General features: G+C 40.5%; 1 protein-coding gene across 1 annotated transcript in view; it reads right to left on the bottom strand.

Moving 5' to 3' along the window:
- The window catches only part of ATP2B2 (ATPase plasma membrane Ca2+ transporting 2), a 425,551-nt gene extending 402,528 nt beyond the window's left edge, over positions 1 to 23,023 (bottom strand). The window contains exon 1 of the mRNA XM_074152043.1: positions 22,949 to 23,023. The gene's annotated coding sequence lies outside the window, so the exon portion shown is untranslated. The remainder of the gene's footprint in view (positions 1 to 22,948) is intronic.
- Between the last annotated feature and the right edge of the window lie 2,203 nt (positions 23,024 to 25,226).

Raw genomic sequence — 25,226 nt, 5'->3', positions numbered from 1 at the left:
CTGACTTTTTTAACTGCGGCTTCGCTACGGCAGGTCTTAGCAATTTTCCCTATGCCTTGCCATTCTCTTAGAACTATTTGTGAAACTCTAGCATCGACACATGCTGCACCCGGTGTTACAGCCCACAAATCAAAACACGTCCCCCTAAACAAAAAAACCCCTCACTGTTTAAAGAAAACACACATGCAGCCAAATTAGAAGACTATTTGCCATATTCCCACTTCATTCCCCTTGCAATAATTGTATTTCATGCACTGCAAAAAGCTAAGGAAATTGAGCTCCTTATCTATAAAAACTACTGTACTTCTTTTCTCAAAGATTTGTCTCCAACAACAACCAAACGTCACATGAGTGAAAGTCTGAATGATATTGCACTCATGTGATGCTGTTTCTATGCAGGCTAAACCTCTCTTTTCTGTTTTGCATGACTCCACAAGCTTTTTTGAGATTTAAGAACTAATCCTATTTCACCAAAACATTTTTGTTTGCCTCAGATCCAGTTCTCCCCTCTCCTTTATTGGCAGTGGAAGTTTGGAGCCTTTTCAGTTAGCAGGCAGAGGAATATGGGGGAATACATTTACATCTTTTAAAAAGTTTTGGAGAATAAGTAAAGGACGTTGGTTATAGAGCTCTCATGAGAATTTTAGGTTTTTAAATCTGGCTCGTAGGTGTTGTGTTTTGGAGATGACTTACTTCCAAACATGTGGCACTTTAGAGGGTTATTTCAAATGCCTATAAAACTAGAAGTGTATTAGCATCTACTAGAGCTAACACGACTGTCGTTTCAGCAGACACTACCCACGACGCAGTTGTGTCAGGAATTTTCTCTGACAGTTACCATTTTCACTGTTTGACTCTGAGGTCTGTGAAAATCCCACAATCTTTGCTACACTGCCCTCAGGGCACCACAGTTGCCCCATTCTCTTAGTTTGTTATTACCTTCCTACACAGAGGTAATTGTAAGGGCATTTTACCATAACATTTTGTGGATTATCTGATAGAGCAAGCTGGTGTTTGTTCCTCCTCTCTGTTAAGCTTAGAGGTGTTTTGAAAACATTTACTGGAGAAAATTCTAATTCAATCTTCTAGATAAGTCATTTATCCCTTGCTGTTCTTGTGAGAGTTCAAATTTAAAAAAAAAAAAACAAAATAATAATCCTTTCTCTTGTGGATATTGGTAAAACATACCTGCAGGGTATGACTGTACCAGCAAAACTCTAGTCTTATTTTTCCTCTGCAACACTGGGAAACAAAGTTAATGGGATAGCTGCATAAAAAACCCATGATAGACAATGCTGATCATCTACAATAGTTATTCAGTGGACTTCAAGTACTGTTGAGAATTCACAGCAAAACTTTGTCTATATAATTCAAGCTATTTCTCCTTTCTTTCATATGTGGAGACCTTGAGCAGATCCAAAGATGAATCATTGTTCGAGTTCCAGCTACATTACAAGACTGTGGCAATCAGTGCTGCCATTGCAGTGATTTACACAGGCGATTCTTCAGAAGAAATGGAGAGAGGAAAAGCACTGCGATGAGCTCATTGCTCAGCAGAAGATTTTAATGGAAGGAAAAGAAAGAAATGCCAAGTCTGAGCCAGGAATATGCCCAGATGAATATGCAAATAAGAAATTTGTGGGCAGACGTTTTCTCTGGATTTTTTGACAAATAATATTTGGCCTGTGGAAAGCCTCCCTAACAGCTCCGTTAGGCAGGGCTGTGGGAGAGCGAGGAGATCAAAGCAGAGAGACTTTGCATTTAAACCCAGGAATGATGATTAACAGATACATAGAAGTCTTCAGAGCAAATGACAGGAAATGCCACTGAGCAACATAGTCACTGCTGCACACAAGGTATGACTAACAGCTTTATACTGCACCTTTTCTCAGCCTCTACACTGAGATCTCCCTGCCTGAAATTTAATTCCAGCCATTCTTTCTTCATTAAGCACTTCTTCCAAAGTTAAACAATTTTAATCCAAGTCTGCAACAGCAGAATTTCTAACAATTACAGCACAAGAAGCAAAAAAAAGCTTTTAGACTACGTATCCGATAAAAGCACATACGTTGCTTTTCCTGCGCACGTCATAGAATAGCACATACAGCCACTGTAATCATCAGATGGTGGGAAATGCCCTGGATGAAGAAATAGCTACATTTTAGATGAAAGCCACTGGCGCAGTTCTACTCCATTCTGAATTATGTATGTGTGCATTTCTTGATGAGCCTAAAAAGAATACACACTTTAGATTTTTTTTATCCATTTTGAGAATTAGAATATGAGCAAACAAATACAGACATTTTAAATTTTCCTACTTTCAGTACTTTAGGGAGGGACTTGTCCATATCACTTATTATGCAGTGATTCTGGAAGTAAATGGACTGAGTTTTCTTTAGAAGTCAGTCAAACTGCAGTCAATTGAAAACCTCAATAAAGAGCATGTCATTCCTCCAAACGACATTCAGCTGCCAGAGGAACATTTTGCAGAATTCAATGGGACCGGTAATATTACAGCCAGAAAGCTGCAGGAAAAATTAAGTGTGTCTTGGGGATAGCTGGAGAGTGCAGGAGTAGGAGAAAGAGGTCATAACCAAAACTAATTATTATTTGAAGTCATATTTGAACAAGAGACTAAGCTGGAAAAAATGTGAGAGCAAAAGTTTCAGAATAGAAAACATCTCACTTTGAAATCAAAGTAAAATATTTCTCTTTGGACAATTTAATGTCTCATGTTAAAATATTTTTATAATGTTCAGTTTTCATTTCAAAAATCACCTAATTTTAAGAAAATCTGGAAAACATTTAGTTTTAATTGAGCTGGCAAATATTTTGAGACTGAAAAGCAAAGCCTTATAGATTGTTTTGCCAACAATTCTATAATTGCTGTTTCAGTTCAATTATGCGTTTGTTTCTTTCAAAATATTTGGTTCAGCCACTAAGAATATGAACGCAAACAAAATTTACCAACTTTAGCTCAGCAATAATTCACAGGGATTTTAAGTTGAGTGTGGAATGCAAGCGTGCTCCTCACAGTGGGTAAAATCAACAGTTAAGATTCTTACGATACAGGTGGCCACACGATTAACATAAGAGCACCGCCACTAGGTGGTACGTACACTGGCAGGCATAGCTGAGAGGTATCTTTCAGGACTCAGGTGTTTTCACCTCCTCTAAGCCAAAACCAAAACTTCAGCAGGGATGAAAAGAGGCAAAGGACTTCCCTTTTTAAGTACTGCTGTTCTTAAATGCTGATAGTACTGAAAGGGCAAAATAGTAAGACAGCACAGCTTCTTCTGGGAAAATCTGAGCAACTGATTCCCTGTCTCTGATGCCATCAACAGGAAACTGCCTCTAAGCTCTTACCTAGGAATACAGAAGAAGCCTGAGCCAAGGAAATAGTTAAGAGAGAGAGAGAAAAATAACCAGAACTGCAGTAAGTTTACTTTGTATAGGGACCTCTTGCAGTCTCCTCCCTTCCTCAACAATTATCGTTTGTACTTTGACTCCTTTGTGCATAGTTTGGAATATTGAAAATAATTAATATTTCAGCAAGGATAAAAGGTTATGCAGCTTGAAGTCTATTACTTACTTACAGAAGAGATATACCCCAGAGGGCAGTTGTTACACAAACATGCCTCCAACTCAGAAGTGGAAGGACCACTTCCAAGGATTAGAAAGCAGCTCAGTCATTATTCATTTTTATTACAGTGGTACCCAGGCACTACATAAATATTATTTCTGTCTCAGTAGTCTCTTGCTGAGCCAACCATCAGGATGCCAATTAGTGATCGCTTTCTAATCTTATTTTTAGTTCCCTACTCTAAACATCTATTTACTGGTAAACTGACCGAGGTCTCTTTACCCACTTGAATGGTGCAAACAACATTCAGCTGAAGCTGAATCAGCAGCCTGACTGTGAACAGATAACAGATAGATACAACTAAAATCATGATGCCTCGTTAGTGAGCTCCTGAGCTGTCAGCCTGTTTTTCTCTCCTTCCTGGGGACTTGATATTACAGGTAGAAAAATATTCAATTCTGAGGTCAATTAGAAGTTTTCTGATATAATATTTTATCAAATGTGTTCAAGCCCCATTTCCTACAACCAGTTGTAAATATACATTGTGCAATTAAGCTTAAGATAAATAACTTAAACCATTTATAAAATCAACACCTTCAGAATTGGCAAACAGACAGGCCTGCTATAAATTTCTTGTATGAATCAGTATGAAATTTAGCCTTTGTACCACTTTATACCAGCTTAATTTGTATTATTTCTTAAAGGCAGTCAGTATAAACATATTGAAAACAAAAGAAAGCCATTCGAGACATAAGTTTTTAAAAATTTTAACCATCGCTTTATGCAGCCAAGGCACTCTGCTAATTTCAGTTTATAAAAGCTAGATAATATTTATTCTCACTGCTAATACCTTTATGAGAAAAGTATGAAAACCCAAAACAAATAAGAAAAACAGAAATCTAGGTACACATATATGAATGTATGTGTCCACAGGCAAAGAATAAATACGCACTATATTTTTATAGCATCTAGGCCAGATCAAACTTTTAATCATCATACTGTATATATAAATGTCAAACATAGTAGCGAGATGCAAGAAGACACACAAAACAATCTCACAGAATACAAAATATCTAAATGTCAAGTGTAACGTATTTCTAATTTTCACAGTCACTTCTATTGTGTTTCTGTGTTCTGTTCACTAGTCAGATATGAAATGACACCTTTCAGAGAAATACTTAGCCTACTGCCCCTAAAACAAACAAAAAGAAGAAAACATTCCTTTTGCACCCCAGGATACAGAAAACAGAAAGACTGTTTGCTCTGGGTGGTAATTAAATGATACTGAGGACAGCATGTGTGTGTTTATGTACATGCACACGTTCACCATTTACTCTGAGTTGTAATTAAATGATGTTGTGTTTGTACGCACACACACTTAATCTTTGCCAAATCAAAGAGCACAGAAAACCAGATCAAACGGTACAGAAAAATCAGCTAAAAGAGAGACAGAATGCATCAGGTTTTAGGCTTTCCTAAATCTTTCAGGTATAAAATGTTAGTAATTAATACAGGGTAACTCTCCAAAAAGCACAGCCCCATCCTACCAACTGGAATTCATAAGGCTTTTGACTTGTTTGCATACATTCATAAAGGCTTATCTCCTCTGCTCATACAAGTGATTATCCTTCTCATTCACACTATTTACTTTAAAACTTGGCATCTCTAAATTTTACCATGACACTGTGAAACATTCTGAATCGTTGACATGGGGTTAACAATGTGACTAGAGCAGTACTAAACAAAACTAAGGTTACAATCTTTGCTAGAAGTCATTGACGGATTTGTAACAATCTCTAAAGCCGCGCTAAGTTTGTACAGTTACACTTACTCAGCAGAAAATGAATTTTAGAGTTAACACACGCAATCAAGTGACTCCATGGAGAATTCTTGTGTCTATGTTCAAAAGCATTTATTTATTCAGCAATGAAATGTCTCTATAATTACATTTTATACATGTTTATAGTTCATCTTTCAGAACAGCTAAATAAAGAGGAATTTAAGGGAAAATTAAAGGTACATAATGCACACTGAAAAGCAGAAATTGAAAGGAATATTTATTTTTCTAAGACCTCTTAAGGAAGGAGAAATAGGCTGTCCATCTGAATGGACTCAGAGATTAGATTACCATTAGAACTAAAATGTCTGGACATTTTTTTTAATGTATTCAATAGCTTAGAATTGCATCCAGCCTTAATTGCAGTGTTTCTGCCCTACTGTTCTTGAATAACCATTTTCTTCTCTGCTTCTGTGTGGGAACTACAAAAGGTGATGTCATCAGTAGGGCAGGCAAAAGAACAGTAACATACTGAAGTTTCCTAAAAGATGCATGAAATTAAAAGAGGTTTTTGACACACACTACTAATGTCTCTGCTTAGCAGTATTATTGCCCTTGGTAACAGCGCTTATTTTCAAATGAGTGCTTTGCCTATTGTCTATTTTATGCACTAATTACCTGTAGAAGATAACATTTATTCATATTTCTTTTTACGTCTCTAATATAATAACATGGCTTTCACCTTCTGTTGGCCCATTGAGGGCTATGTGAGAAAGTTCATAAACTATCAGATCAGCAAAATGCTTCTACTGAAATAAACCACTGAATTATCAGAAATGCAAAAGCAGATAAACAGTGAGGAAATATCCTGAGAGCGAGCATGCCCACCCAACTCAAATTGTTTCCACAGGAAAAGAAAAACAACACACAAAACCTGTAGATAAACCACTGTTACTCTCTGCTTCTGTGCTGGTTTTTGTGGAGTTTAAGGCACGATGGCCGGTGAAGGTTTTGCCTCATCAGCCTCCTCTTCCTCTTATCCTCCTCAGTACTTACTCATGTTAACACTTCAATAAAAACATTTTCAAAAATTTTTCAACACCTATGGCCTTATTTTTGTTTTTATCCAATCCTTGAAGTAATTGGGCTAACTTCTGTCTGAGCTGAGATTTAAAAAAAAAAACAAAACCAAAAACAAAACAACAAACTTTTTCATCCATCCTGTATCACAAACTTTCCCTTGGTCAAGGCATTTCCTTCGCTTGCCCTGGCCCTGCCTGAGGTGACATTACTGTCAACTCCTGCGGCCTCTTCAATCCTAACTTTCTAAATGCTAATTTTCTTCCAGTTTCCAGTATTGCAAAACAGGGGAAGTAAAGCTGGATTCTGGGAAATGCAGTCACTGAACAATGTTTCCCACCTCAGAGTCTAACTTCATACTCAGTCAAGGATTTCCCCGGATGCTCTTTTGCAAGAGCGCTGGGAATATAATTAATTTCTCATGGTTTCATCCACTTCACACAGTCGTGAGACCTGAAGCTTTTCACAGTGAAAACACACAAAGCACACAGAACTCTGCTGTCTGTAGAGATACGTGTGGCTTTGTAGCACACGAGTACATAAAAGTCAGCCATGCTGTGCTGAGTAACCCCTTCAGACGGCGTCCACTTCGCTCTCCAGGCTGCCCAGAGAATAGAGATCACAGAGTATCCTAATCTGGGACTGCCTCGTTTTATAACCTTACTTCTCCAAAAATACCTTTTGCGTATGTCAATTTTTTTAAAAAAATTAGCCTACCAGCAAAGGTGAATCTTCTTAAGTCTACAATTCGAACAATTGTTTGGAGGATTTATTCTAACCCCCGTTTCTACTCACTGTAACTACACTGGGATTCAATATAACATAGCTCAATATAACAATGCCTTATTCATGGTGCTTTGATATTAAGTTTGAGCTTATCTAACAGAACCTGGATTTGATTCCTAGAGGAAAGAACTCTTTTTTTTTTTTTTTAAAAAAAAAAGTACAGAAAAATGCTACTTGATTTCTGTAATCTGTTCTAGTCAATGGCACCACAGAGCATATCAAGGCTTAAACTTAATACGGACTTTCTTCATTTTCAGCCACTGTTCTCAAGTTCATTAAGTGATTCTGTGTCTGTAAACCTGCTGGCAACTGGATACTCCACTTCATACAGGCTTCCTGCCCCAGTGAGTTTAAATGCTATTTTACACTCTCAATTGAACATTAAAAGGGCAATGTTACACTCTAGGAATTTCATGCATCTGTATTAATGCTGACTACTGTAGCAGAGAACTGGCTTCCAAAGCAGCCCCAGAATTATCTTGTAGACATTATCAAGAAATTGAAAAAATCCTAATCAGGTCACTCCTTCCAAAACTGAGGAAGGAGGCAAAAGAAAAATTGAGGGCTTGTTTCTTTTTACAGTAACAATTCGGGTATTTTAATTTTTTTTCCTGTACAATTACGAAGGCTTTTTTTTTTTTTTTTAAAGGAGAGTCAAAGAAAGAAATGAAAGGTCAGTTTTGCAGTATCTGACTCCAGGAACCACAACCTGTAAGGAAACGATTAGATATCATGGAGATGATGCATAGAAAAACTTGTGCCAGGAACAGAAAATTAAATTAATTAATTTAATAATCTGTCTTTATCATCCCAGCCAAATACTCATCTATAAAAAGCACACCCCTTTGGTGCCCCACTTGCTACAGAACTCTAGCACCATCCTCACTGAAACTGAGATTAAATCTTCAGCCTGCAGCCTTCCTTACTGTTTATAGTTGGGCAGCATTTCACAAATATTTATAAATACGAAGCACTTCACAGGAGTTCCTTGTAATTCCTAGTTCTACATAAACAAAAAGTTATTTGTCCCTCAGAAAGCTGAGATATTATGTATACTAATAAGTACGCTTTGAAGTATATTTTTAATGTACGCTGTATTTAAATATAAGCCTTTACCTAGTAATGATCTCAAAAAGCTATTTTTACAAATAAGAAAAATAATGTTCTATTATTTCTATGAATACAGCAAAGATTATCACAGCTGGACTAATTTGCAAAGAGCATCAATTCCTACCAACCCTCATGGTGCTAAAAAGCATCTTGGATAACAGACCGGAAAAAAAAAAAAAGGAGGAAGAACCCCACAATTTTAAAATAGTCTGAGTTTCTAAGAACAAAGGTATTTTGACCACTGTTACCGTACCTTTGAATGTCTACAATCTTGCTGTGTAAGAACGAGAAAAGCGAATAGGAAAAGATGCCATCAATCCCATTCTGTTACAGCACAAGACCATCACAGACACACAGTAGCTGAAGGAAACCTGCCTTCCACCTTCAGGAAGGATTTGGAATGAGAATATAAACTGCTCTGAGTTGACAGATACATTTTTCCCTCCCTTCTTGCAATCTTGCTCTCCTATTCCCATGCATGCGCTTCCATATTCACTGGTCAGTCATCTCAAACAGAAAAGGAAGCATTAGGCAAAAGCCACGGTACTGGATTGGGGGGGAGGGAGGGGAACTTATAACCAAGCTTCCAGGTCATCACTGCCTCTGCAAGTTGATTACTCAACTCACTACTAATCTGCTGCACAATGCAATTTGATTTCAATTTCCCAAGGAGGTGGAGGAAGGGAGGGAGGGGAATGTATGCAGCTGATGAAGCCCCGCTTAGGTTAAAATCTGCTGAGAGCTCTCTGCAGAGAAACGCACAGAAAGGACTGCAAAGGAAGTAACAACTGTTCATGTTTGCCCACTACTTTTTCCTTTATTTAGTTAATAGAAATATATAGTAATCGTGATCATTTTGTTCAACTTTACTCACAATATCCTCTAACACATACCAAAGCCCTAACCCAGAAAAATGCATTTTTTTCTTTAATTAAAATTAGTAATGGTATTTGATACACAGCTTAAAAATATTTTTGCTTCTCCTGGAGGCAAGATTTAAATGGCACCATCATTGGACTAAATAACTGAAGAATTTATTTGCCACGCTACCTTAACAAAACTGCTCCTGAGCATTTCATTAAAAACGCTGAACTTACTGTCAGCGTTTTAAAGAGGAAGCTTGATAGAGACTTCTATTTTGCAAAATTGGTTTGCTTCATTACGTGTACAATTTCAGCATCAGATCATCAAACACCTCATCAGTTTAATTCCAATCTGATCTGTCATTTCCACAACAATATCCTACTGGAAGTTGCTCAGTCTGGGTATTTCATGAAGACCAGCTCATTAATTTCTTATCTAGCAACCTGCTTAATTACATCACACAGTATAACTTCATTAATTTTAACAGAAGTTATATGTCATTCTACAGACCGATTTTTGTATTTTGATCCTGTTTCTAATAGATATTTTGATCCCTGCTACAGAAATTGCCATTGCCATTGCCACAGTATGACGTTCAAAACAGATAAAGTTCATTTTGGATAACTTAAAGTGCCAAACACGGCACACGAAGCAAGAGACCATTATGGCATTAGCTGTGATTCGTAACAGCTGACCTTCGAATCAGATCAAAATGGCACCTCTTCAAAGCTCAATCTGCTCTAATCAAATACAACGTAAAGCAACACTTAAATATTTACAGGGGGGTGTTTTTAATTATATAATTGAAATATTTCAACTTTATTACACTGGGGAGATTTACATGAGCTTATTATGACTTTATAGACTTGATCTGGTTTAAATTATGAAACTCCTTTATATCTTACTATGTAAAGATGCAGATCAGAATTTCTGTGATCAGCTCAAACGTATAACGTTCGAACCAACCATTCTTCCAGTGTGCTTTTCCAGATAAGGACTTCATGCACACACACAAAACAGGTATACAGATTTGCTCAACAGAAAACCAGTGAAGTAAACGCAGCAAAGGCAGCTCCTCTGGCTCCATGGCTGATGGGCAATTAGCACTAGGTATGACTTGGGCTGTATAGACTTAAAAAGAGTCCCAATACTTCAACGACTATTTTTGAAAGTGGTCTTCTAGATCCACTTGCCACACATACGTCCACCAAATCACTGTGGTAATTCTGTTTCATTAAAATATCAGAACAATTTTTGGCCAGAACTTCACTATATCTAAAGTTCAACTACTCACTACTTACCTACTTTACCCAGATTTCCACTGGAAAAAAAAAAAAAAAAGGTATCCTCACTATGAAGGTGATTCTCATATACTGAAATGCATTTGGGGAATTCTGGGTCTGATTAATTTTGAGGGATCTGAGATCTGAAAGGGACGCTGTCAATCACAGCAGGGACTCGGAGCAGGTTTCTCAAATGCCAAGTCTGTTCCTCAGAATCCCTGACAAGCAAGTGGCACATTGAAGTTTCCATCCCAATGGAAATCTAAGTTTCATAACCTCCATGCACCTACAAATTAAAAAATTGTCTGGTTAGCTGTATATGTCCATGTTATAAAAAAAGCTGGATGTGTTGTATTTTCATTATTTTAGCCTGATCGAGACACATTTTTTAGGTACTGCCTTCTGGTCGATCCAGCCAGCCATCACAGCCACCGGTAACATGATGTGGAGCCTTTTCAGACACAAGATGACTAAAAATAGCTGTTACTGGTTAGGATCCCTGTAGAATAGTTTCAAAAGTGACTAATACTTCAAAAAATTGAAATGGTTAACTAGATTTCATTTTAAGAAAATAGGCACTAAATATTTTCTGAAAAAATAAGCCTTTGGAAGAGGTCTTATCACAGAATGATGTGGGGTTGGAAGAGACCTCTGGAGATCATCTAGTCCAACCCCTCTGCCAGAGCAGGTCCACCTAGAGCAGGTTGCACAGGAACACGTCCAGGCGGGTTTTGAGTATCTCCAGAGATGGAAACACCACCACCTCTCTGGGTAGCCTCTTCCAGTGCTCTGCCACCCTCACAGGAAAGAAGTTCCTCCTCATGTTTAGATGGAACTTCCTATGTTCAAGTTTGTGCCCATTACGTCTTGTCCTGTCACTGGGCACCACTGAAAAAATACTGGCCCCATCGTCCTGACACAGTATTTAAGTATTTATAGACATTGATGAGATTCCCTCTCAGTCTTCTCCAGACTAAAAAGACCCAAGTCCCTCAGCCTTTCCTCATAAGCAAGATGTTCTAGGCCCCTAATCATCTTTGTAGCCCTCTGCTGTACCCTCTCCAGCAGTTCCCTGTCCTTCTCGAACTGAGTAGCCCAGAACTGGACACAGTGCTCCAGATGGGGCCTCACCAGGGCAGAGCAGAGGGCCAGGATGACTTCCCTCGACCTGCTGGCCACACTCTTCTTGATGTGCCCCAGGATGCCATTGGCCTTCTTGGCCATGAAGGCACATTGCTCACTCATGGTCATCCTATTGTCCACCAGGACTCCCAGGTCTTTTTCCACAGAGCTGCTCTCCAGCAGATCAGCCCCCAACATGTACTGGTGCATGGGGTTATTCCTCCCCAGGTGCAGCACCCTACACTTGCCTTGCTGAACTTCATCAGGTTCCTCTCTGCCGAACTCTCCAGCTTGTCCAGATCCTCAAGTTACCTTATCTAGATAACTTAAAAACTGAGAACCAAAATGGTCTTTATGTACATTTGAAAACTTCTTGAGGGAGTGCTAACTGGGGTACCTGGATGGAGAAGCCCATGCTTTGAATTCCTGAGTACTGACTGCTTCACTGATGTCACGAGGAAAATCCTCATTGTATTAGTTTTACCGAGAAATTGGAAATTCACTTTAGTAGAGAATACAGGTCCTGCTGTTACAGAGGCAGTAGCTATCATTAAGTCTGACCAATTTGCAAATAGCAAAAGAACACAATTTTTAGAATATCAGAGCACAATTACTCTCTAATACTTTAATGTCCAATAGTTCTGCAAGTTAATTGGTCAGTGTGCAATGTCAGAAATTCAATAGAAAATATTATGCCATTTTCCCGTGAAGAAAACCATCTTGGTCTCCAGGTCTGTCTACACAGATACAGCCCCTAATTCAACAAAGCACTTAAGCCTGATGTTTAATGCTTTATTTCAGCAGAATTCAAATGCACATGAAGTGCTTTGTTGAACAAGGAGGGATTTAGGCATATGCTTAAGTACTTCACTGAACTGGGACCGTGCTACTATTTATAGAAAGCTTTTTGTTCCGGTTTTATTGTTCAACACTTATAGTCATCCTATGGCTTTTCCTTCTGTATACCTTCCCCTCACAACAGCAAAGCATTTAGGGCTACAGTTTTCTTCCAGAAGTCATACATTTAAGATCAGAATGGATACCGCAAGCTCCACCAACCCCCTATTTCTTTCGCCATATTTACCCAGAAATATGAAAAAAAAAATAAAAATTAGGCTGAATCACAGGAAATTTATGAAGCCCAAAGTCATATATAGTAACAGGTTGAAAAAGCCTTTCCCTCCCACACTGAAAAAAGCATTCTCATCGGAGCTAAACACTAATGTATGCACTCATAAGCGTTCATTTCAGCTTCCCCAAGTGTCCTTCAGTGTGCAATAACTCCACAGACAAGAGAAATTCAGGCACGGTCACCTCTGAAGCAGAATTTTGTTCAACTCAAAAAGACATCAGTGCTGTGCACCCACTGCTGCTGCAGAGAGGCAGCCTGCTAACAGGCACTGAGGGGTGTTGGGAGAACACAAAAGTACTTCCCAATGACTTCCAGCTCAACACCAGTACCCTCTGTATTCTCATTTAGAAAAATATCTCTCTCCATTGCAAGAGGCATCTGGATCCATCAGCTCATCTTTCAGTGCTAATGAGCATATTCTCAAAAATCTTTGTTTTGATTAACCAATCTCTTTTCACAGATGTTGATATGATAACAGAAATTCCACATCTCCCTGAAATCTCTAAATATTATGTCTGCTTTATTAACAATACCAGTGATACACTGTTGTTCTTTTATAGATTTTATGTCCCCTGACAAGAACATACATGGGGCTTCTAATTTTTGTATTTATACACAGATTACTAAAGACAATGCCGTGCTTCTGGGATGCTTGAAAATCTGGCTGGATAAAACTGGAAGGTTTAATTGACATCCCTCATTTAAAAGGCCTATTTCCATCCACAGCAATATCAAACATAAGACTCTTTAGGAATTCAAGTGATTTAAGGGGAAAGGATTCATCTAGGTATTCTTTTGAGAATGGAAAGTAGAGGTAAAATGAAAGAGGAGAGACAGTAAGGGACAAAGGAGGAGGAAGAATGATGAAACCTGCCAGCTCCTCGGTGGTGTGTGACAGGGCAGGCTGTGGGGCTGCTGGGAGGGATGGCGGGGACCTGCCGCTGCTCCGGGTGATGCAGAGCCCACACTGCAGAGCAGGAACAGCCACCCCAGAGCCCACCTCCCACTGCCCTGCCCAAGGAAACCCACCGCTCTGCTTCTGCTGTGGGAAGCTGGCAGAGAGAAACTCACTTTGCCTCCTTTTTCCTGTGCTCAGGGGAAGAGGACCTTACACACGCTTGTAAATACTTGTACATAAAGAGCAGCAAAGACGATTCCATCATCCATTTTTCCTGTAAGTTTTGACTTTCAACTCTGGCCACCTAGATGCATTGGAAGGGGCAAAATTCTCCCCCAAAAGCACATTATTTCACCAGAGCACCCTAACAACGCAACCCAAAGCTACTAAAATCAATGAGAGAAACTTTTCATCATTTTCAGGAGGTACTGAGTCAGACTCCGATAATCTTCAGTTGAATTATTAATAGTAACCTGTAATCCTTTTATACCATTATCATAGGAAGATCTCAGTCACCAATTTAGAGTGCAATCTTCAAAAGCATCCAACTTACAGATGTACAAATCCCATTGACAAGCCAACAGGACTTAAAATTCCATTTGGCTTCCATCCCTGCCTTTTTAAAAATCCTGCCCTTAATACATTAAATATTTCTATTGTGTTACCTATAACTTATTTGACAATCAGGCCATAAATGTCACTCGGAAATGGTCTCTTGACAGGAACACAACACTTAGTGCTAAGTTTACAAATGTGATATTCCCTCCCTAGAGCAGGATGAAATTTTAACTGAGAGGGTGTTTCTGTTCTAGGCAGGTTCTTCTACTTGAAATGGTTCTCAGAATGGTGCCTGCAAGAAGAACACCAAAAAACCTGATGTTTTCACATAGAGAAGAGACTTGGTTGGTTGTGCGTACGTAGAACATGCCACTCTTCACTCCTATTTAAGTAGGTGGCTTTAATACTCTTTTGAATAACATTAGAAATATCTTGCAGATACAAACAGTACTTTGCACTTAACAGGATTTTTGATCCAAAATTCTCAGTAGTGATGAATTAACCCTTGAAACAGGCAGGTAGGGTGCCTGTTGTAGCAGTTTAATTATTATTCTGATACAACAGCCCAGCAAAGGTAAGCAACTTGTATAAAGGCAGAAAACATCCCCTAACAAAGCACGAAAAACTAGAGAGTCTTGGTTTCCCCATCCTATGCCCTAGTCATCACGTACATGCATTTTTTAAATCTTTTCATGCTGCTCCCTTGAGGAGGAAACATGCCATATTATCAAGGTGGAGCTGCGCTAACAAGAGAAAGGTCTGAATATGGAAGATGTTACCAATGCTGCAGTTGTATTTTACTCTGATTAATAGGAGAGCATTGGCTGAGATTTTAAGGGCAGTAATACATTTCAAGTAAGCATTATCACAAGTCAAGAGAATTCACTAGCATATTGAAAGGAAGATGAGAAAGAAGCACAGAAAAAGAAGTGGAATTCAGGGCGGCAACTTCAGCAAACTCAGCCAAATGATTTGTAACATCTCCTGAAGAGATGATCAAGGAGTTCAGGCAAACTGACAGATATCAACAATGCCTGTATAAAATAGAGCAACGGATTACCTCCATGCAGAGGGAATACAGGAAGCAGTAAGAGACTATTAATGTTACACCCAGAGTCTTTAAAGGCTCTGACTATCAGGAGAGATTGTACAAAAGGTGAAACAAGAGCATTTAACAAAGAACAAGTAAAGAAGAATGGAAGAAACATCTTGGTTATGAACCAGATGAGCCAACACACAAAAGAATCAACAACTAATGAGGGACATCAAAAGGCAATAGGAAAAGGATCTATAAATACAGCAGAAGTAAGCGGGAGACAAAGATAAGCAGAGGTTCTAGGGTTTAATGGGAAAGGAGAGAAAATAACAGATGGTAAAGATAAAGCTGAAGTATTCAGTACCTCCTTTGTATCCTTTTAATGTCTCCATCCAAAGGATAATGAAAAGCAAAAAATTTTCTAAAGTGATTTTTACCAAGAAGACAGAACTACAAGCCTGAAGAAAAAAGAATAGAAAAAAAAAAATATTGAAAAAAGCCAGATGTACTCAGTTTGATAGAGAATGAAGTTCACTGCAGAGTACTTACGGAATTACCTAAAGCCATCCCCAAACATTAGCTATTATATTCAATAATGCACGAACTAAGGGTAAAAGTTCCCAAAGGACTGTAGAGAGGCAAAAATAGTAATGCAACTTCAAAAGGAGAAGCGAGTCTGACTCAAGAAATTGCAAACCAATCCACATCCCTTTTATACCCAGAAAGATGCTGAAACAAGTTAAATCATCACATAAACATCTGAAGGATTAAGTGCCTGAAAATAATCAAAATGTCAAACCAATGAAATTTCCTTTTTGATATGGTTAACTGGTCCACTAAAGAAGGAAAACCCAGTAACAGGCAATTTATACTGGCCACAGTAAGGCTTTCAGTAACTGTCCAACATGGTATTTTCATAGGACGATAAGGACCAGTATGAAATCACAGCTTAGCAGGGGACTGATATGAAATTGCAGCCTAGTGGTGCACAGTTTCTTAAAAAAAAAAACAAAAAAAAGCCAAACCAACCACCACACAAATGAAAAGTGATTACTAAAACTCACTGCCAATGGAATGCAATTTCACATGGCACACTGCAGGAATACATCTCACAGCTGGCTGTACACATCAACAATTTTCAGTAGAGAAAAACTGTTTGTGAAGTAAGCAGGTGAGGGATGAATGTCCCAGCCCCGGAGGGGTTCAAGGCCAGGATGGACAGGGCTTTGAGCAACCTGCTCTAGTGGAGGTGTCCCTGCCCAGGGCAGGGGGGTTGGAACTCGATGATCTTTAAGGTCCCTTCCAACTCCAACCATTCTATGATTCCATGATTCTATATCACCTTCAATCCACAAGCAGAGAAGATCAAAATTCAAAATAAAACTTAATATCTCTAAGAACTTGTCAAAAAGTAAGCTGCAAGCACAGCAAGTGCAAATCTAGAAATCAAGCAAAAATACAAAACAGAGATAAGCTGAGTTCTGCTGAAAGGGATCTGGAAGCCACTGTAGACTAGAAGTAACAAATAGTATAATGGTATTTTAAAAAAAGGCATATGTCATGCCAAGATGTGTAACAGAAGTGCCGCACATAAATTAACCTTTCCATTTTTCTCTGCTCTCCAGAAACTTGCAAAACCTGAGTTAAAAAAAAAGGAAGAAAGAAAAAAAAAATTGGAATAAAATTCACAGTAATTGCAACTCTGTCTTGTCATGTTATTGAGCTAGGGAGCAATAAATGTCAGCAATGCCAAGAAAAAATATGAAGGGAACACTGTTGGGTCACACAAAAAGCAACATAACACTGTATCTTCTGGAGGAAAAAACCTCTAGCACCAAGCCCTCACAGACCATAATGGCATTTTCTTGTTCCTATTGCTCTCAAATTCTTTAGCACTTGACACAGAATCAGCAGGGCTACAGTGTATAACACATTAATTTTTCAAAGTATTTAACCTTTTAAGAACAATCATTCTACCTCTTCCAGAATGATTCTTCTGTCATTTACACGTTTAACCAAAAATGGGTATGTTTTTTGTCAGGGCTTTTGGACACTTGATACTTATTGTAATTAAGAAAAACCCAATAACACGGAACAGATCTTTTCCAGATAAAATTTTGACATTTTGTCTCCACATAATTACTTTCTACTATTCATAGGCCAAAACTCATGGCAGTCTTCTATTTTTAGTCCACAAAAACTGATTTAAAGCTAGGAAAATACTTACCACATTAGAAAAATGCTGGTGAACATGTAGATTTTGTAGAATAAAGCAATGCATTAAAACTGCATTTGAATTTAAGACTACAAGTTCAATGCAGCAAAGCAGTCGTGTATACACCCAATATTGTCACCAATTAGTTCTCCTTGTGTAAACTGATTCTCAAAATTACCATTTTGCTTTCACTATGACTGTAGACCAGCACCTAAAAATGCACAGATCAACTTCCTCAGATGACAAAGAATAAAAATCTTCATTTTGGGGAAATAAATGGAATTTACCTTAAGCTTCAGCAATTGTTATCAAAAGAATTCCTATGAAATCTGATGACAGCAAAGAACATTTTTCTGCTCTTTATTATAACAAATCTCGTTTAATACTTCTGCTTTAAAACATTTCGAGACACCTATTAGAATACCTTCTAGGAACCCATCAACCTACTGGGAGTTTCCAATTTTGGTTACAAAGAACATACCCTGAAAACAAAATTCCTATTATTTCAATCCGCTTAAATGTTATTAGTCTGTTTAAATAATAACAATATTACAGAAAGGTTTAAAATACCAAAGAAATACCTGCATCACAAAAACTGAAATGCTGAATAGTCTAATATATGGGCCTATTTTGTACGTTCTGCTGAATGCAATCACATCTTCCATGATGGAAGACTTACCATTAATGGGAATAACTTCCCCTGATGAAGAACAGCTGTTCAATAACAGGGCACAATATATACAATCAGCAAATACATTCAAGGTGACACTGTGACTTTTGCTATCCAGAGGCTTGAAAAGCATCTCCTTCTTATAATGAGATATCAAAAGGAATACGCTAGGTGTTAGCCTCACTGTTAACCACCAAAAAAAAGCTCCTATTCATCAGAAAACTCCTGAATCCTAAAGCATTTTTAGAAGAGATGAATGTAATATGGAGTGGACATCAGCAGCTGCAATATTTTTAAGCAGCCTTCATCCCTGCTGGATGATTTTACATTAGACATAACATTTACTGAACTTCATGAAAAGTATCTTAAGGATGTTAATAAATAAATTAGGCTAAGTGTAATTCCCCAAACACTATGGAATTAATGACTTATTAATCTTAGAAATCTAAATGCTGCATAGAGGCAGCTTCGGTATTCTGGGCTTCATGCTGCACAAAGTTTTTCAAAATCTTGAAATGCACATCCCAGGTCTGCTGCGAAGCTTGGTGGGTGTGAGAGGGAAACGTGACTCAGTCTTGCAGCTCCAAATCCTGTCCCTTCAACAATTACAATCAATCCTTCCTTGACGAACTTGAAAACCCATGTAATGATTTCCATATATATATATACATATTTATACAATGCATACATGCAGGCAGAAAAAGTACCTCCTTCACAAGAAGCACCAATGCAAGAAAGTAGTTTTGGTTCTGAAAACCCCACTGCTGTTACTTTTTAAAGGTGTTCCACGATACAATGAATAAATTCATTGTGCAAAGAAAGAAAGATTCTGATATTATGACAACTGTGCTACCTAGTACACGATGTCCCTGTTGTTGCTCTTTCACAGACATTCAGGAATTGCACCACAACGTTGCATTCACAAGTATCTGGCACTCCAAATATGGCAATTTCTGGAAGCTGAGCAGCAGTTCTTGGGACGTATGGCCTTGAAATAGGAGCAATGGGAAGACTTGTAAGTAAAATCTGCCAGCAACATGAGGCCTTAGGATCAGAGGAAAGAAATAGCTGAAAGCAGACAAATAAGCTTCCACAAGAGAATTGCGACTGAGGCTACGAGGGCACTGACCTGAGCACTCACACTGAAGAAACTTCGGCTCTTCAGAAATTATGTCTTTTTCTGCACACTTAAAGGTATGCAGTGAAGCCTCAAAAATACGCTTCCTATTGTACATGTTGAATATGCAGCAACTGCTGCCTCCAAGAAACATTTAAAGCCTTTTTGTTTTTACATTCCAGTGTGTGGAGGGTGTCCCTGCAGCACCCCAGCTATTTTATTTATATGTCACAAAATATTCAAGAATTCTCAAAGCTAAGGTTCAGAGTACGTGAAAACAAGGCCTTTTACACAATGCCCTTTAGATACAAATCCATGTTGATACATATGGGGTGACCCAGGAAAATGCCAGTTAACACACCCCTTAGGATACACTAGATTACATCCAACAAATATGAAAGAGTCGGTGACACCTATATAACGTAAGTCTGAAATATTTCAGTACTAAATAACTTCATTTGTGGAAGATGAAACATTTTTCACAGTAGGCTTCGGCAAAAAAAATAAGCCTTTCTGATTTAACTGACAATTTTGTAGCATGGATATACTGAGACCAACACATATCTCAGCACCAACAAACACATCACTGTCACATCTGTTATCCTGTTACACATAAAAATTATTTGTCCACATTCACTTTTTCCTTTCTCAAAAATTTTAAACTTTTTCTTTTCCGATAATTAAAACTATTGTATCCTTTTGCATTTGCCATTTCCAGTCTTAAAATAAACAATCTGCATTCATACTTATATTTACTTAGTTTTTACATATTTTTTTCTTTCAAAGGACACCTGAGTTCCACTGCCAATTTTGCAAATGGCAAGTATTCACTGCACAGTAGGCATTCTATGTAAAGCTTTGTTTTTAAACAGCATTCTTAAGTATATCTGACACACACATTCCAACGGTAAGCTTCATCAGAAGTTTAAACTTCGTTCAACTGTTTATTTTAAAATATTTCAGCAGCCACACAATTTTGTTTAAATGTAAACATTCTTCCTGTTCCCAATTATCTCCTCCACTATCATCTCCCATCAGACTGTCACTAGAACAATCACTTCACTCTTGTGTAATTACTCTGCTTTTCCTCATGGTCAACACAGATATTTTTCCCCAACTACACTCACCATCCTGCACGTATTCTGAAGCTACAATGCAAGTCTTAGGGTACTTCAAGCACCAGAATTTTCTTTTTGACCTCACTTTCTATAATTTAAACTACCATAAGTTTTCAGCAATTAACCAGAATATGCAGGTTTTGTTGATGTAGGTAAACTCTAAGCTAACACCTAGAGGATTATCTATATTCAGACAAATAGTCTTACTTTCTAGTCACATCACTAAAGTTACTGTGGTTTAAGTTTATTCTGAGCTAATGAAGGACAAGGAACCAGACAAACACACCAGGTTTGACACAGCTATTGACTACGAGGTCCCTAATGCTATCTGAGGTGCCCCTCTACTGTGTCTGATATGTGACATGGGACACGGTGGAGACTCAGAGCCCTCTGAAGCGGTGTGAAAGGCCAGGAGGGGTACCCTGAGCATCTTAAATGACACCAAATGCCTATTTGAGGAAAACCAAACCAAACCCACCCGCTGTTATAATGGTCCATTCGCCCTCCCCATCGCACTCCTCCAAATGAATCCTATTGAGGGGACACCACTACAGGACAGCCACATAAGCATACCCATTATCTCCCCATGGAACTTGTCAAAAACAATAAAAATTTACTTAACATAATGAGGAAATGGGCAGCTGGATGGTTAAAATATATGGTTTGGATACAGAGACGTGCCAGAAATTTGGATCAACATCCCGTTCAACAGCCAAGATAATCAAGGGGTTGTGGTCCTGAATTTACAGCATGTGAGCAAAGGACAATACTTCGATATTGGTAATGCTATCAAATAGGAATTAAAGGTAACATAACACCCTGCATTCATTCCATTGGATGTTAAAGTGAAGATGTTAATATTGACACTAAACTGAATATTTAATACATACTCTTTTGCTTTAGGGAAAACTTGCAGCAATGCTCACTTTGAAAACGGAGCTCAACATTAGATTATAAAGTCATTGAAAAGAACACAAAACTAGTTTATTAGCGAGATACACAGGCGAGCAACTGCTTCTTCAGCTAAAAGTCACGAAAATGCTGAATTCTATTTGAGTCACCACATGAAAATTCGTCATGTGTAGAAGATGAGTGGCCAAGATGAGAAAGGAAGTGCTACCTGCGAACATGCCCATTTGCATGCAGCCCCACTCACTTTCAAAGAACTGCTTACGCAACTAAGGGCTTGCAGTATCTCCCAGCAAGATACCAGTATTCTTTAAAAGATTTCTTTTTACTGCATGGGAGTTGAGTTACAGCAGCGTCAACTTTCACACTGTTCATAAACTTACATTTTAGCTTATTCCAGCAGCAGTGAAGTCCTACTCTACACCATTGCTTTCAGCTTGCCTATCTTCCCAGCACCTTATCTTGGTATCCGTGCTTCTCAAATATCACTTTACTACAAAATACACTTTAAATAAAAAGAAAGTAAAGAAAGTATTAGCACGGGATTAGGTTGTGTTGGTGTAGTGGGATAAAACAGCACAAGAATAACAAGGAAACAAATACAAGCAAAAAATGATCAGCAAGAAATACACAGAAAAAAGTAAACTTTTTGACAGTTTAATTAAGTAAGAGATGTTTCCTCCGCCTACAATACAAGAGGCCTTTCAAAGACACACAACGGAAGACAGCGTTCCTTCTTTCGCATTTCTAGTACAGACCCTAAGTCAAAAATTTTAGAAAAAATAATCCATCGTGTCCAGTGATGACTGGGGAGCACACCTCGGCGACATCCACGCGAAGGCGGTGGCGAGGGGGACTCCAGCAGACAGCGGGCTGCTCCGGGGGCACCTCGGCGGCTGGCTGAGGGGTGACCTGGGGAAAGTTACCTCCTGCCGCAGCTCTCCTCGGGCTCCGAGGTGCTCCGAACCGGAATGCTACCGCTCTAAAACATACTTAAATCCCCCAGTGGAAGAACAGAAAAGCAAGGAAGAAGACCCGGCGCCGCCGTACCGGGGCAGAGCTCGGCTGAAGGCGCAGGAGCCGGGCGGGTTCCCCGGACACGGCGGCGACGGGGCTCCTGAGGGGCTTCTCCTTCCCTCCGCTCGCCGCCCCGCACAGCCCCGCCGAGGGAGCGGGGCCGAGGGGCACCGACCTCCTGCTAACTCCCTCAAATAAATATTTCTAACGAGAGAAACTTGGCGCCCGGAGCCCGTCCCCGGGGCTCCCGCCGGGCGCGCTGCTGCGGGGACGGCGGTGCCTCGGGCGGACCGGCGCGGGGCTCCGCTGCCGCCACCCGGCTCCGGACTGCCCGGGCAGGGCTCGGGGAGCGCGGCCACCCCTAATTCCTGACACGACAGCCCCCGCCGGGCTCCACACGGACCGAGACCGAAGGGCTGCGTGAGGCGGTTTTCCCCCGCGGCAGCCACACATACAGCCCTCCCTCGGCGGAGCCGCCTCCATTCACCGCCCGAAAACATCCTTCAGCCGCATCCCGCCATCCCTCCGGGGCGGGCTCGGCCCCGGCAGCGCTCCCCCCGCCGCCCCCCACGCCTCAAGGTCACCTCAGCGCGGAGCAGCCCCCCGGGGGTCGACGATCCCCACAGCTCCCCCCCGCTCCCCGCCCCGGGCCGCGCCGGGCTCCCGCTCCTACCTGAGCCGGCAAGCGGTGCCGAGAGGAGCGGAGCCGGCGGGAGCGCGGAGGCGGCCGCTGTCCCCCCTCAGCGGCGGCGCCCGGGGAGTCGGGCCGCGCACGGCGCCTCCCTCCTGCGCCGGGCCGCTGCGCTGCGGTGGGCGGCGGCGGCGCTCCGTCAGACTTAGCGGGGCCGCGGCGAGCGGGGAAGCCCTGAGGGGGGTGGGGGGGGCGGGCAGCGCCTCTCCCCTCCCCGCCGAGGTGCCGGCCCCAGCGGAGCCTCGCCTTGCCTTGCCTCGCCTCCCCCGGCAGGGCTGGGGCTCCCCTCAGCGGGGAGACGCCGGCGCCGCGCCCAGCTCCGCCGGGGCTCCAGGGAGCGCGCAGGGGGCGCGGAGGTGGCGGCGCCCCTCGGCCCCGGCCCTTCCCGCCCTTCGCAGCGCCCTCAGGGCCCAGAGCCCCGCGGAGGAAGGCCGGTCCGCGGTTGGGGCTGGAGGGACGGAGAAGGGACGTCGTTGAGGGGTCGTAGGGACCACCCTCTCCCCCTCAGTTTTACGCTGTTTTAAGTTATTTGGTTAAAATTGGCCTCTCGGCCCGCGGGTGCTCGCAAGATGTCGGGGCAGTGGCAAGAACGGCGGGGAGACGCCGCGCAGGTGAGGGCGGCTCCGACCCCGCCTCAGCCAGAGGGGCCTTCACCGCCTCTGTCAATGGCAAAGGTTTAACACCACCACCTCCTCCTTTCTTTTTTTTCCCCTTAATACTCACAGTTTTCAGTCAGAATTCTCCAAAAATGACAAGGGGGAAGGCCTGCCCCGGATTCTGAGAGATGGAGAGTCCCAGCCTGGGACACAGGACCTATGGAAAAATGTATGTATGTTTTTCACTTTATGAAGGAAGTATGGTGATGTACGTTATGTAGACTGAGGAACTAACACACTCCAATATTAGAAAATTAGTCAATTAGTCAAAAAAAACAACCAACCAAACAAACTACAATATAGATCTGAAGATACTGCTTTTCCTTACAACATTACCAAAAAAAGAGGATGCCATCTTTGAAACATTGTCAGAGTAGTTATTGTTGGGTATTTAACTAAACCATCCTGGTTCTACACACAGGCTTAAATTAGATTCCATGACAGTTCTGCCCTGCCATACAGTCTTTTCAACATGAAAGTTAAAACCAGTTCCCAAATGCCTCCAAAGCTGCACTTTAATAGAGTGAATTTTGAAGAGCAGAAAAAAAAATATGAGGTAGGTGGGATGGATTTTTGTTTGGTGTAAAGGATTTGTACACATCACACAACACCCGTAGACCCCTACAGCGAACAACACTAGCATTTTACTTGGAAAACTGGAAATCTTCCACCACTTTTTTGTGGTGAATAGTGGCGCTGGCCAGCCCTGGTTGTTTGAGAGGTGTTAATTATATTCTGATTACTATCTAGGCTTCTTCCTTAACACCATTTAAATTCCAGTCTTAACCTTATCTAAGCAAGGACTTAACAAAAAAGTAGGACAGCCAACGTAACAAAAGTACAAATCCCTCCACATCTTTTAAAACTATTTCTAACATTTAAAACCAGGAGAAGCTGTGACCATATTTTTGTAGTGCTCTCAGACAAGCTCATTAGCAAAACAGGGACTTGCAGTTCTCACCAAGTTCAGTTACTGGCTTTGGAAAAACATCAGAAACCTGTAACTATTCTGCAAATATCTGGATTAGTTTTCTCATTTGATCTTAAATCACATGCTTTCTGTCAACTGAGAATCAACATTTCTGGTGCTTTCACCTGCTGCATCTCTCTGGGTCACGAAGAAGATCAAACAAACAGAAAAACTAATCAAGAATAGCAACACTTCTATTTTGACAATGCTTAGAAAGATGGCAGAGAAAGCCTGAATGAACTGTTTACAAAAATAACCATGCGAACATTAGGTAAATGTGGTGCTATTTTCAGCCTGTGCTTATTAATCATTTAGAGCAGATGATTGGAGTAACATTTGAAAAGCATTAGATGTGCATTCTTACTAGCTGCTGCTAACTCTCTGCTGCATGAAAACATTACATGCTGCACACTGTTTTCACAAAAACGCCCAGTTCCATACACAGCCACACCTGTTAAACAGCCAAGGATCCCAGCGCAGAGCTCAGGATCTCAGTATTACACAGAAAGACAGTTTCTGGGCATATAATTCCTCACATCATAACATCCCCAGCTGGTCAGCTACTGCAGCTGAGACTAATAACACCAGAGCAGTACAAACAAATTACTATTTTCCTTGCTTCCTCTCCATCTTA

The sequence above is a fragment of the Numenius arquata genome, chromosome 8 (assembly GCF_964106895.1).
Source record: "Numenius arquata chromosome 8, bNumArq3.hap1.1, whole genome shotgun sequence".
Classification (NCBI taxonomy): domain Eukaryota; kingdom Metazoa; phylum Chordata; class Aves; order Charadriiformes; family Scolopacidae; genus Numenius; species Numenius arquata.
Note: the sequence above shows the minus strand (reverse complement) of the source record. Positions and strands in the feature narration are given on the sequence as shown.